The 15,040-nt window shown below is 35.4% G+C and overlaps 1 long non-coding RNA gene across 1 annotated transcript; it reads left to right on the forward strand.

Moving 5' to 3' along the window:
- Nucleotides 1-1,207: 1,207 nt before the first annotated feature.
- On the forward strand, nucleotides 1,208-9,170 carry LOC144245630 (uncharacterized). The gene is made up of 4 exons (XR_013339355.1): nucleotides 1,208-1,420; nucleotides 3,059-3,147; nucleotides 7,589-7,637; nucleotides 9,108-9,170. It is a non-coding gene; the product is annotated as an uncharacterized LOC144245630 (long non-coding RNA).
- The last annotated feature ends 5,870 nt before the right edge of the window (nucleotides 9,171-15,040 follow it).

Raw genomic sequence — 15,040 nt, forward strand, 5'->3', positions numbered from 1 at the left:
TTGATTTTTGTATGTTAGTTTTATATCCTTCTGTATTATTGAGTACTTTTTAAAAAGATTTTTTTAAATGTTTATTTATTTTGAGAGAGAAACAGAGTATGAGTGGGGTAAGGGCAGGGAGAGAAGGAGACAGAATCTAAAGCAGGCTCCAGGCTCTGAACACTCAGCACAGAGCTTGATGGGCTTGAACTTTTGAACTGTGAGATCATGACTTGAACTAAAGTCGAACATTTAACTGACTGAGCCACATAGGCGACCTGAGTACTTTTTTGTTTTTCTGTTTGTTTGAGTTAGCTTTACTAGTGATTCTACTGGGCTAGCAGGTATACTATTATATCATCTGCATATAGAAAGCATTTTACTACTGCTATTCTGAGTAGTATGGTTGCTTGTTTTCTATTGCCAAATTTCATTGCAATATGATGTTAAGTAGTAGTGGAGATTGTGGGCATCCTTGCTTTGTTCTTGTTTTTTGCTTTTGTTTTTGTTTTTGTTTTTGTCAGAGTGCCTTCGGTGTTGCCTTACTAAATAAATAGTGTTGCCTTACTAAATAAGGTACAGGCTTTAAGACTAATTCTGTAAAATTGTATCATATTTATTTGGAGGGGGTAGTGTAAGTTATATTAGTTTGTTAGAGCTCTCACAATGGAATACTGCAGACTGGTTAGCTTAAACAACAGAAATTTATTTTCTCACAATTCTGGAAGCTGGAAGTCTGAGTTAAAAGTGTTGGCAGTTTGGGTTTCTTTTGAGGCCTCTCCTCTACTTGCAGATGTCTAACCATTCACTGTCCTCCAGTGGTCATTCTGTCTCTGTGTGTGTCCTAATTCTAATGAGAACATAGTGGATTAGGACCCATCCTAATGATCCATTTTAACTTAATTATATCTTTAAAAGTCCTATTTTGAGATACACTCCTTNGGGGGGGGGGACACAATTCAGCTCATAACAGACCTTATCTGGAATGGGTGTAAAATTTTGTCAGACTTTTTAACATGAATGAAGATATTCATAATTTTTGTCCTTACTTACATTATTATAATAAATTATAACAATGGATTTCCTAATACTGAATTATTCTTACATTCTAAAGTAAATCTCATTTGATCTCATGTATTATTTCTTTGATGTTTTGGATTCTGTGTGCAAATATTTTATTAAGGATTTTTTTTAATATTTTGTTTTTTTTTTATTTCTAAGAGAAAGAGAGACAGCACGAGCAGGGGAGGGTCAGAGAGAGAGGGAGACACAGAATCTGAAGCAGGCTCCAGGCTCTGAGCCGGCAGTCAGCACAGAGCCCGACGCGGGGCTCGAACCCACGAACTGCGAGATCATGACCGAAGCGAAAGTCGGACGCTTAACCGACTAAGCCACCCAGGCGCCCCTGTTAAGGATTTTTGCATTAAAATTACTACGTAAGGTTGGTCTGCAATTTTTTTTTTGCCTTATATTTACATGTGTACATATCAATGCTATACTTGCTTTGCAAAAGGATTTGGGAGTTTTGCTTCTTTCCCTAAGCACTAGAGCAACATATATGCCATTGGGATTATCTGATTTTTCATGTTTTCCGGAGAATTTGCCTGTGAAATCATATGCACTTGGTGTTTTCATTTGGGGTATTTCCTTAATAATGTTTACTGTTTTCTTCTATACATCTTTTTAAACTTCTGTCTTTACTGGGATCAACTGGGTAAACTGCATTTTCCTAGAAAATTATTCAGTTCATATAGTTCACATTCATTTGCAAAGTAACCTCTTATGATTTTAAAATTAACCTGTTTTAATGGTCATTTTCTTGTCATAATTTCTTACTTCATGAAAGCCTAGTTACATTTATTGACATGTCTTAAGTATTGGTGATATTATTTCAATCCTGAAATCCCTACCGTAAAACATACCACAGGGGGTGGTGGAAGAAGGTGCAAAATAGCCATTCCTGAAAGGTGCATCCTTCTTTCTACATGATCTTCATCAGTTTTACCTGAAGAAGCCTCATGGTTATTTTGCACTTAAAAATAAAGTTATAGCAATCAAAAACAACTTTGGGGCAAAATAAAACATTAGAGAGCTTTGAAACACATGGAAATAGCTGACAAACTGCAGAGCACAGATCTTTTGGCATAGAAAGGTCTGCTTAGTAAAATATTGGATCATCCAGACATGGGGCTCAGTTCAAATGCTGCATTTGAAATGTCCTAACCAGAAATGTAGTGAGTAAATTAGTGACTGTCTTTATAAAACTGAAACATTGAGGTATCACTATTTATAGTGAACTTAATTAGCATGGTTTGGGAATAAATATAATTATAACATTAAAAAAAAGAGAGTCTGAAAAGCAATATAACTTTTTAAGAGTTATTTTGATAAAAAGTCATTGAAATCATTAGTCATTATGTGAATTGAGTCTGTATTTCAATGTTATTGCCCTAATGGATAAGAAACGCTAAAATTATCATATGTAAGTAATTTATTTTGGTAGAGATATTGATGATTCATCCAACATATTGCTCCTTTAGACACAACATTTTTTAGTCTGGTTATCACATCCTTTAAAGTTTTAACTTAGAACCTTGATTTATACTTCCAATTGTTCTTGGATAAATTTCCAATTTCCTAATTCATTTGAAAGATCTTAAATCTGGTTCTCACAAATCTCTCCAAATCTTTTATTTTTCCTCCCTTCCCTCAAGAACCTTGTGTTTAGCTATGTTGAGGTGCTTTTACTTTCTAGAATTTGACCTATTCTATCTTATCCCCAGGCCTTTGTAAAAGCTGTTTCTTCACCTTAAGCATTCTTAACACCTTTTGTTTTCCACCTCATTTTCTCTTACAAAGGAGTCTCAGCTTAAATTTCACTTATTTGGGAAGGTCTTGTCTGTCTCTTAGATTTAGGTCAGCCATTAGGTTCCCTTGCTCTGTGATCCCAAAGTACGCTGTTTTTTTTTTTTTCTTAATTACAATAGCCTACATTATAACTGCTTCATTGTATGTTTTCTGAACTCTCAAGCTCAAAGACAGCAGGCACTGCTTGTTTTATTCCCTCCTATCTCTTCAGCATATGGCAAGCTCCCTGTAAGTACTGCCTGAATGGATGAGAGAATAAATAGATGTACAAACTACTGCAGTAAATATGTTCCTTTAAAGGTATGTCAAATCTGCTATTAAAAATTATTTTTTCATTGTGAAGTCTCATTTATTTGTATTGTATCTGTCACTCTGCAATGAATATGAAAGAACTCTGTGGCACAGGCATAAAGTAATGCCTACCAGCTGTCGCAAGTTACTTGTGAAACAGCATGTCTATAGCATAAACATAGTTAATTTAATCCTTTAGCTTCTGAGAATTGGCATAGGAAAGTTGTAAAAATATTATACTTTATCTTTATAACCTTAAAACCTGCTTAGTATCTGTCCTATAGAGAAGGTATTTTACATAAAAAGAGAATGAGTATGGAGCAACTTGAAGATTTGGGAGAGGATTTTCAGGAGCTGTTGATTTGTTTAAAGACTGACTATGATATTTAAATTAAGTTCTTAACTTTTTCCTTTAGAAGAATGTAGACATTTGAAGTGGTATTATTTACAACTTTATTTTAGCAATTTAACAGTATTTTTAGCCTTAGTGGTCTTATTTTAGTAACATTGCAGTTTGAGCTAGTCTGTGGTATTTGGAAAAAAGATCAGATTTACGATGGTGACATATATGGTGTGAAAGCACTCACATGATTTTAAAAGATGACTTAAGACCTATGCATAATCAGCCTAAACCTGTATTAAATTAAGAAAAAAAATTATCTTTCACTGTTTTAAAAAGCAAAAGAGCTCCACCTGGTGTTGAACAAAACTATTGAACAATTTTTGTTTGAGGATTTAGAATTTTTCATTTTCTACAAATTGTGATTCAGAATGTTTGCTCAGTATTCTATTCTATTTATACTAATGCTAAATATTGTTCCTAAACTAATTAATTTCTGATAAAAATGGGCTTACCTCTAATGTTTCTTTTTTTAAGTTTATTTAAGACAGAGAGAGAGAGGGAGAAAGTGAGTGGGGGAGGGGCAGAGAGAGAGGGAGAGAAAGAATCCCCAGCAAGCTCCATGCTGTCAACACAGAGCCCAATGTGGGCTTGAACCCATGAACCATGGGATCATGACCTGAGCTGAAACCAAGAGTCAGATGCTTAACTAACTGAGCTACCAGGCACCCCTTACCTTTAATGTTTTAAAAAGCTTTAGAAAAGTTTTTTTTATCATGCCTGTCCTTCATATCTATCTGTGGTGGAACAGTAAGAATGCTCCTCACAGAGGGTGGAGCCCAGCAGCTATGATTTGAGATCCATCTGCCTCTTGGTTTGCTCCAAGTTACTTCCCATTGGTTGCTCCATCCAAAACTGAATACAGTGATGTACTGAGGCCCATTCTCAGTTCTGGAAGACAGGTTGACTCCTTTATTGGCCCACTTTGGCTCTAGTACTTCCTTAGGGTTTTGCCAAACCTTCCTTAGACTGCACAGCAGTCTCAGATGTGTCCATTCAACCATTCAACCATCACTCAATCTTATCCTTTAAATTTTTGTTTTAAATTTTTATTTTTGAGAGAGACAGAGCATGAGTGGAGGAGGGGCAGAAAGAGAAGGAGACACAGAATCTGAAGCAGGCTCCAGGCTCTGAACTGTCAGCACAAAGCCCAACATGGTGCTCGAACTAAGGAACCATGAGATCATGACTTGAGCCAAAGTTGGACCCTTATCCGACTGAGCTACATAGGTGCTCCCCCAATCCTATTCTTTCAGATTAGACTTGCATACAGTCTGACAGCTCTCCCAACTTTACCCAGCTCCCTCCTTATTTCTTTGCACACAGACATTTCCTTCTAATAAAGTACTTGCATTTTCCATTTATTTATGCATTTTAAATAAAGATTGGGTATAATTTAAGGTGTACCACATGATGATTTTATATATATATATGTATATATGTATATATATATATGCATGGTGACATGAATACTAGAGTCAGGCTAATTAACATGTCAGTTAATTACCTCATACAGTTACAATTTTGTGTGTGTGTGTGTGATGAATGCCCTTGAAATATGTTCTCTTAGCATATTTCCAGTAATCAATACAGTAACATTAAGTATAGCCATCTGCCTGTACATTAGCTCTCTGGCTTATTCATCTTACATAACTGCAAATTTGTATCCTTTGACCAATGTCTTCCTATATCGTCAGCCCCTGATAACTACTCTTCTACTCTCTGCTTCTACTTTAAAAAATTATTGAAGTATAATCGAAATACATTATATTAGCTTCAGTATATATCAATATATGCAATATATTGATTAGAAAATTCTATGCATTACTCTGTGCTTACCACGGTAAATATAGTCACCATCTGTCACCATACAATGCTATTAAAGTATTATTGAGTATATTTCCTCTGTTGTATTTTCTCAGTAACTTGTTTATTTTATACCTGGAAATTTGTACCTCTTAATCCCCTTCATCTATTTTGCCTATCCTCCTACCCACCTCCTGTCTAGCAACCACCAGTTCTCTGTATTTAAGAGTCTGTTCATTTGCTTTGTTTTTTAACTTCCACATAAAGTGAACTTATATGGTATTTATCTTTTTCTGCCTTATTTCACTTAGTATAATGCTCTCTAGGGCCATCCTAGAGATGTTGTCATACATGGCGAGATAGTATTCTTTTTTTTTTTATGGCTGAGTCATAATCCATTGTGTGTGTGTGTGTGTATGTGTGTGTGTGCGCCACATCTTCTTTATCTATTCATCTATCAAAAATACTTTGAAGATACTTCAGTTGCTTCCATACAGATAATGCTGCAATAAAGATAGAAGGGCATATATCTTTTTGAATTAGTGTTTTTGTTTCCTTTGAGTAAATACCCAGTAGTGGAATTACTGAATCATATACTATTTCTATCTTTAATTTTTTGAGGAACCACCATACTATTTTCCACAACGGTTGCACCAATTTACATTCCTACCCATAGTTCATGAGAGTTCCCATTTCTCTACATCCTCACCAACTCCTGTTGTTTCTATGTTGTTGATTTTAGCCATTCTGACTGGTGTTAGGTGATATCTCATTGCAGTTTTAATGTGCATTTCCCTGATGATTAGTGATGTTGAACAACTTTTCATGTGTCCGTTGGCCATCTGAATGTATTTTTTGGACAAATACTTACTCATGTCTTCTGCCCATTTTAAAATCAGATTGTTTGGTTTTGGTGTTAAATTGTATAAGTTCTTTATATTTTAGTTGTTAACCCTTGTTGGATACATCATATGCAAATATCTTTTCCCACTTAGTAGGGTGTCTTTTTATTTTGTTGACAGTATTCTTTGCTGTACAGAAGGTTTTTATTTTGATGTACATCCAATAGTCTATTTTTGCTTTTGTTTCTTTTGCCTAGGGAGACGTATCCATAAATATGTTGTTAAGGTTGATGTCCAAGCAGTTATTGAGTATGTTTTCTTTTAGGAGTTTTATGGTTTCAGGTCTCACATTTAGGTCTTTTTTTTTTTTTAAGAATTTTTAACGTTTTATTATTTCTGAGACACAGAGAGAGAGGAAGCGTGAGCAGGGGAGGGTCAGAGAGAGAGAGGGAGACACAGAATCTGAAGCAGGCTCCAGGCTCTGAGCTAGCTGTCAGCACAGAGCCCGACGCGGGGCTCGAACCCACGAACCATGAGATTATGACCTGAGCCAAAGTTGGATGCTCAACTGACTTGAGCCACCCCGGCGCCCCACATTTAGGTCTTTAATCCATTTTGAGCTTGTGTGTGTATGTGTGTGTATGTGTTAAAAGAAAGTGGTCCAGTTTCATTGTTTTGCATCTAGCTGTACAGTTTTCCCAGCAACATTTACTGAAGAGACTATTTCCTCATTGTAAATTATTGTCTCCTTTGTTCTGGATAAATTGACCATATACCTGTGGGTTTATTTCTAGACTGTTCTATTGATCTATGTGTCAATTTCTGTGCCAGTATCATGCTGTTTTGATTACAATACCTTTGTAGTATAGTTTGAAATCTTGGATTGTGATACTTCCAGCTTTGTTCTTCTTTCTCAATATTGCTTTGGCTATATTGCTTTGAGGTCTTTTGTGGTTTCCATATATATTTTAGGATTATTTGTTTTAGTTCTGTGAAAAATGCTATTGGTATTTGGTAAGGATTGCACTGAATCTATAGATTGCTTTGGGTAATATGGACATTTAAACAATATTAATTCTTTGAATCCATGAACATGATATATCTTTCCATTTGTTTGTGATGTCTTCAGTTACTTTCATCAATGTCTATCCTTTCATTTTTTAAATGTTTATTTACTTTTGAGAGAGAGAGAGAGAGAGTGAGGGAGAGGCAGAGAGAGAGGAAGACACAGAATCTGAAGCAGGCTCCAGGCTCTGAGCTGTCAGCATAGAGCCCAATGTAGGGCTTGAACCTATGAAGTGTGAGATCATGACCTGAGCTGAAGTCAAACACTTAACCAACTGAGCCACCCAGTTGCCCCTATCCTTGTACGTTTAATCCTGTCTATGTATTTGTTTCTTAGAGATCCTGGACTAACACAATACTATTCCTGGAAGTTTTATGGAAAATATGTAAGTGGAGCCATATTTATTAATACCTAATATTATTTCTAATATTAATAATAGTATTATATAATATGAAATATTCTAAGGTATGAGTTGTCTAAAATCTGGTTCTTATCTATTAAATTATATTTTGACATCTTAAAGTCAGGTCTGGGTCTCTATTAGCTTGCCTCATTAGTGTATGTATGGAAAAGTGCATGTGTCCTTTGAGGCCACTCAGCTTTGAGATTCCCTGGCCACATGTTGGATTTCTAAGTTAATGAACAATCTTATTGTTTGTATCAGTCAAAAGGGCATCTGGGCAAGAGTGATGATTAATCCAAGTAAATCCAATACCTCTTCCAGAAAAATACCTTCAAAGATTTTTTTAATGTATGGAGGGAAGGACTTGAACATCATCTTTGTACCCACACAATCAATTATATTCAGTATTACATTTCAATGTTAAGTGTGATGATTCAAATGTGGATTCAGATTTGTTTGGCTTTATCACTGAAATGGGGCAAACATTATTGGAATATTCTAGAGAATAATCAATGTTATAGAGTGAAAAACATTGCAGCTCTTGATAGAAAGGCACTGGGCACTGGTAACTTACAACTCCAGGAAACTGCCCAGAGGGGTCTTGTGTCATGGCTATGTTCTTGGTTTACTTTTGACTCACTGATACTAAGTATTATTGATGGTGATTATAGTGATAGTATCACTAAGAGGTAATACAACTCTAGGAAAATAAAACTTCACACTACTTTGTAGTGTGATATAATGGAAAGAACCATAGCCTGAGAGATAGAATATCCACATTTGAGTTGGCTTCACTACATGATAACTCTCAAGGCTTGGGTAAGCCACTTGCCTTCTTTTGGCCTCAGTTTCCTTATCTGTAAGATGTGGTACAAATCTTTGACTCACATAGTCATTAGATTTAAATAATTCACACAGAAACATTTGGCAAACCAAAGCACCATATTAAAGTTATACTATTGTTGTTTAATTGTATTTCTTTCTTTCTTTAAAGATTTTATTTTTAAGTAATTTCTACACTGAGCATGGGGCTTGAACTCACAACCTGGAGATCAATAGTTGTATACTTTACTAAGTCAGTGGGGCACCACTGTTGAATTGTCTTTCTAATGAAAATGTCTGCTAAAGAAGATCAGTAGGTATTCTGACCTTTTATAGGAAATATGGATTTTATAGTCCATGCTAAGAGATTTCTTAAATAAAAATGTTCTTAACTATTTAAATAAAAATTTTAAATTGAAGTATAATTGAAACACATAAACAGTTTAAATAAACAAAATTGGCCTTATTTTGCTTTGCTTCTTTCACATAAAATATATGAATTATTTAATAATGAAAAATTTTTTTATCATTGAACTACCCTTTGTAAGGCTAAGAATGTAAACAAAGTGAGTATAAATTCAAACTGAGTGAAAGATTTGGATGAAATTGAGAAATAATTCTCTCCCTTAGATTTTGAATTGTAGTGATGGAAGACTGAGGATATATTTATACCTCCTGACAACTGAAGCAAGGAATGAAAGAAGGCATTTTTATTTTTTTGAAAATATGAGCAATAAAAATATTTTTGCTCTAATGTTTTTTTATTGTGCTTTTTGGGGAGGTTTTCATGAAAGTATATTGATAATGTAAGTTATCTCCACAAACTGTTTTTTAAACTGTAACTGACAATGTTATTTATTTATTTATTTCTGAGAGAGAGAGAGAGAGAGAGAGAGAGAGAGAGAGAGACAGCATGAGCAGGGGAGGGTCAGAGAGAGAGAGGGAGACACAGAATCCAAAACAGTCTCCAGGCTCTGAGCTCGCTGTCAGCATAGAAGCGGGGCTCAAACCAACGAACCGTGAGATCATGACCTGAGCCGGAGTCAGACGCTTAACCTACTGAGCCACCCAGGCGCCCCCTGACAATGTTATTCTATGATAATAAAATATTGCCTATGAATTATTTATTTGTAGTTAAAACACAATTCTACCATTTTACTTTATTCTTCATTTTTTCTGCAACCTAAGTGTGGTAAGTGTAACATTATTATTATGAAGTAGTTCGTTTGGTTAAGCATCCTTATTCTAGTTAACTTAAGGAAAGAATGAGAAATTAATAAGATACAGGTATCTCACACATATTCCAAGGAAAACCTGACCATCTGTGCCTTATGATGTGCAGGAACAGGCAGCTCTAAGGATCTAGGTGGCAATTTTGCATCCTCTCTTTGTTTTAAGATTCATATTTCTCAAATTAAAGTCTGGTCACGGTTGCATTCTGTGCCCACCTCCTGCTCCTGAGAAGGTAAAATACCCTTCATGCAATATCAGATCCATGTACCAAAGAGGGGTGGTGCCCCCCAAAAGCAAAGAGATACTGGGAAAGAAAAAATAATACCAATGCTTGATGTATTCAACTCAAATGTTTTCCAATACATTTTTGTTTGTTTGTTTGTCGTAGTTATAATCATTTCCCTTGGTTATGGAGATAAGTATGCAGTAATCTGTTAAGTTGTGATGAACTCAGATGCCCACCAACATGCTTTTTGATGCACTTGCTCCTTTTCTCTAAGCAAATGCTGCATTAGAAAGATCAGAGACTGGCTCTTGACCATTGAGGCATTGGCATTTTAAAAATTTTTGGTATGAGTGCCACTGGGCAAAGTTAAGGCAAGGTAACTGGAACATTGCAGGTTTTACACATGCTCAAGTAAATTGTGTTCCTTTGCTCCTTCTTATTTTCACCATGGCCGTTACTGACAGGGGGACAAGAGCAGAGGTGGAAGATGCTCATGGTTTCATCTCCATAGTTAGAAGTGTTTCATCTCCAGAGTTAGAAGCTCTGTACATGCATGTCCATGGAGAGTGCACAAGTGTGGCTTTTGGGACTAATTACTTGTATATTGCTGTTTTAAAAATAAGTCCTGTAATGCCTTTAGTTTGGAGTTAGCTAGAAAGGCATTAGAAGAAAGGCAGGATATATATATTCAGGAGTGTCAGCTGCCCCATAGCTGAAAAACTCTCAGAACAGCTCTGATTTCTATCACTCTTGTGTATGTATTATAATGATATTTATTATTTACTTAAGACAACATTTAACTAAATGTCTAGCCACTCCATTTTTGGTGAAATTTAAAGCATTATACACATTCAGATTCTATTGTTTGTGAGTTTACTTTTTAAGTAGTTATGAAAATGTCATTTGAATATTCAATTTATCTTAACAAAACTGATAATGTAACAAGAAACACTAGGGGGCATTCATTGCTCTGTGCAAAGAAATTTGTATGCTTTATTTTTATACTTTCCAATGCAATTTGTTCATAAGCTTGAGAAATAAAATATGAAAATTTTCATTTTCTAAAATATGTTAGCATAGGGAAAATTGAGAGTAATTACTAGCAGGGCAATTTAAAAATAATACATGTTAGAATATGTAAAAGTGTTGGTTAATGAATTTATATTTTAAAATAGTTTAGATTTTTATAAAATTAGCAAAGCCAGGAGTTTACAAAAATAGTCAGCATACCACTGAATACTAAACCAACAAACAAAGGCAAAAATAAAAAATAGATGAGTGGGCAACAGGGCACAAAAATACTCAATATATTGTAAAGCTTATAATGGAAACAAATCCTTAAATAATTTGACAATGTCTCTTAAAATATATCAACAAATAATACAAAATATCAACTTTTCAGAATTTCTAGCATAGAAAAATAAATCTGACATAACTTTAGTCTTATCTTTATTTAAATGCATATGGAATTTAAAAATATAAAATAAGTTACGATATAGAAGTAACATCAATGAGTTAAGTGAATTTATGTACTCTTTAATTGTCATTTTAATATAAAGTATCACTGAAGTTGTCCCACTCTTATTTCCATTCTAAATTTTTCTTATTTTATCTTCCTATTCTCTGGTACTTTATACCATTTAACTTGTTCATTTATGAATGCAACTATTTTATAGGGTGTATTCTGCATTCACAAGGCATTGTGGCATTGTGTTGGGTATTGCAATTCTCAAATATTGTGTGTATACCGCAGCAAAATGTGCTCAAATAATTTGAGGATAAGTACAAATCCTCACAGATTTTTGCCTTGAGATAACTGAAAAAAGCAGTGATTTCTTTTAGCCTCAATTTCTTTTGGACTAGCCATATGATTAAATATTTATTTGCTTGATTTAGACCACAGTAGGGAAAGTCACACTAACAATTTTGTATATAGGTAACTTTATAAAACTACATGGCCTAACAAAAACCCAAGGAAACAAACATTGTCTTCACGTTTTTAGCCATAAATTTTGCATATATGTGTGAAAAATTTTTTGACCCCAAGTGTCATAACATGAATCTTAACATGTCTCACCTCTGCCTTTAGAAACCCATTTTTCAGATCAAGGAGGAGTCTATTGAAAGTAAATAAATTGAAATAATATGTAGAAAATCCCCTTAAAAGTATAAAGTGCTCCTGCTAGGAATTTACCCAAGGGATACAGAAATGCTGATGCATAGGAGCACATGCACCCCAATGTTCATAGCAGCACTCTCCACAATAGCTAAAACATGGAAAGAGCCTAAGTGTCCATCAACAGATGAATGGATCAAGAAGATGTGGTTTATCTATACCATGCAATACTACATGGCAATGAGAAACAATGAAATCTGGCCATGTGTAGCAACATGGATGGACCTTGAGGGTGTTATGCTGAGTGAAATAAGTCAGGCAGAGAAGGACAAATACCATATGTTTGCACATATAGGAGGATTAGGAGGAACTTAACTGAGGAACAAGGAGGAGAAGAAGGGGGGAAATAGTGGGGGAAAGGGAGAGAGGCAAACCATGAGAGACTCTTGAATGCTGACAAAAACTGAGGACTGATGGATGTGGGGGGGAGGAGGGATGGGCATGGAGAAGGGCACTTGTGGGGATGAGGACTGAGTGTTATGTGGAAACTAATTTGACAACAAACTATTTGTAAAAAAAAAAAAGTATAAATGCTCTTTAATTGCACAACATTGTCACTTTGGGGTTTGAATTCTGACTTTTATATTTATCAGCACACTGTTTTTATCTGCAAAAAGCAGGGATGATAACTCATTTTATGACTTCTTCCCTCCCTTTTTGCTTCACTGCTTTTCTGAGAAATGACAATCTAGTTGATGGATACTTTCTAGGCAGATCAGAAGGTGGAAGAGCAAGGGAAAGCTAAAAGCAAGGGAAAACTATGTCAAATAAGGGAAAATTATAGAGCTATAAAAATGAATTTTTCAATTGTCTTATAATACTACCAACCTACAAGATGAGAAAAAGATGACAAAGGGACATTTCCATCTTTTAAGTCACTAACCTTAAAATATCTTGGATCTCAAATTTCTGTATTTGGGTTGTCTGTTTTTTGGACTATCCCAACATGTTTGGAACTTCCACTGGCTTCTTTCAATCAGTAGTGTTTCTGGTCTGTCTACTATATTATAAATTAGGGTAGGATTAGGAAATGCAGCAATAGATTAAGTTAAACATAATTGGAAAAGTAAATCAGTTAGCATTCCAAACTAAGAAATATGACTTTTGGATTATTCACTGTTATTTTTTCTTTTTGCATTTAGTTACCCTCTTTAGTGCAGGTAATTAGAAAGTTTAACTAAGAAGTTTGCCCTCCTTTGAGTATGGCATTAGGTCTGAGGGAGCAAAGCACTCACTGTTTTTGTAAACAGTGGCTTTGTTTTAGAGTCAGTGTTTTTGTTCAAATATTGCAGATGTGTCTGGTGTAGGAGGGGGATAAGGTGTGTTCTGGGAAGTAGCTGGTGGTCATGTCAGAATCCAGAAGGGCATATTTCGTTTCGTTTCGTTTTTTTTTTTTTTTAGAGTTTATTTATTTATTTTGAAACAGGTAGTGGGGGAGGAGTGAGGGAGATAGAGAGAGGGGGAGAGAGAATCCCAAGCAAATTCCACGCTCAGTGCAGAATCTGACACAGGGCTCAGTCTCAAATGGTGAGATCATGACCTGAGCCGAAATCAAGAGTTAGGCACTTAACGAACCCAGGCATCCCCAGAAGAGCATATTTAGTTTTAAAAAGTCTATTTAATTATATAATTACTTTGATGTATTCTTTTAAGTTTTATTTTAATCACTCAGTGCTCATCAAGACAAGTGCACTCCTTAATCTCCAACATCTATTTCATCCATCTCCCATCCACTTTCCCTCTGGTGACCATCAGTTTGTTCTGTAGAGTGAAGCCCAGGAAACACTTCTATGTTTTCTTGTGTAGGCAATCAGTAGCCACTACCACCACTTCTATCTCCACCACAACTGCCACCAAGTGTTGGCTGCATACAATAGGCCAGGTCCGATGCCAGGCACTTTATGATGTTTCTTCAAATCCTCACAAAAACCTATGAGGCAGGTATTATTGTCTCCATTTTATAAGTAAGAAAACTGGGGCTTGGCTATCCCAAAGTTAAATAGTAAGTAGCAGAGTCAACATAAAAAAAATATAAATCTTGGGTCACGCAGGTGGCTCAGTCGGTTATGTGGCCAACTCTTGATTTTGGCCTAGGTCATGATCTCAGGATTGTGAGATCAAACCCCCATTGGGCTCCATGCTGGGTGTGGAGCCTGCTTAAGATTCTTGCTCTCCCTCAGGGTGCCTCAGCAGCTCAGTCCGTTAAACTTTGGGCTGTTTATCAGGTTATGATATCATGGTTTGTGAGTTCAAGCCCCACATTGGGCTCTGCTGTCAGCTCAGAGCCTGGGGCCTGCTTCAGGTTCTGTATCTCTCTCTTTCTCTGCCTCTCCTCTGCTTATACTCTGTCTCTGTCTCTCTCTCTCTCAAAAAATAAATAAACATTAAAAAAAAAAGATTCTCTCCCTCTCCCTCTACCCTCCCCCCACTTGCTCTCTCTCTGTCTCTCAAAAAAAAAAAAAAAAAGTCTTAATGTCGCCTAAAAGTAGGAAGGTTTTGAAGCTAAAATCTGTCGCAAATATCTTGCCATCTGGGGAATAAAAAATCAGACATATGAAAGTTCTTAGGGACTTTTGAGAATTTTTCAAAGAAAAACCCTACTGTTTAAAACTTTTAATATGTCCTTCTATTACTTTCAAACTTTAGCTGGCATTGAAGTGTTACAAAGTGCCCTTAACAGATCATTTAAATTTTTATGTTTTAAAAATATTTGTATTTTTTATTTCCTCTATAGTTACTTTCTTATTAAATTATTTATTTATTTTTATATTTTTAAATTTATTTTTTAATTAAAATTTTTAATGTTTATTATTTATTTTTGAGAGAGAGAGAGAGACAGAGCATGAGTGGGGGAGGGGTAGAGAGAGAGGGTGACACAGAATTCAAAGCAGGCTCCAAGCTCTGAGTTGTCAGCGTAGAACCTCATAC

The sequence above is a fragment of the Crocuta crocuta genome, unplaced genomic scaffold (assembly GCF_008692635.1).
Source record: "Crocuta crocuta isolate KB4526 unplaced genomic scaffold, BGI_CrCroc_1.0 scaffold191, whole genome shotgun sequence".
Taxonomy (NCBI): Eukaryota; Metazoa; Chordata; class Mammalia; order Carnivora; family Hyaenidae; genus Crocuta; species Crocuta crocuta.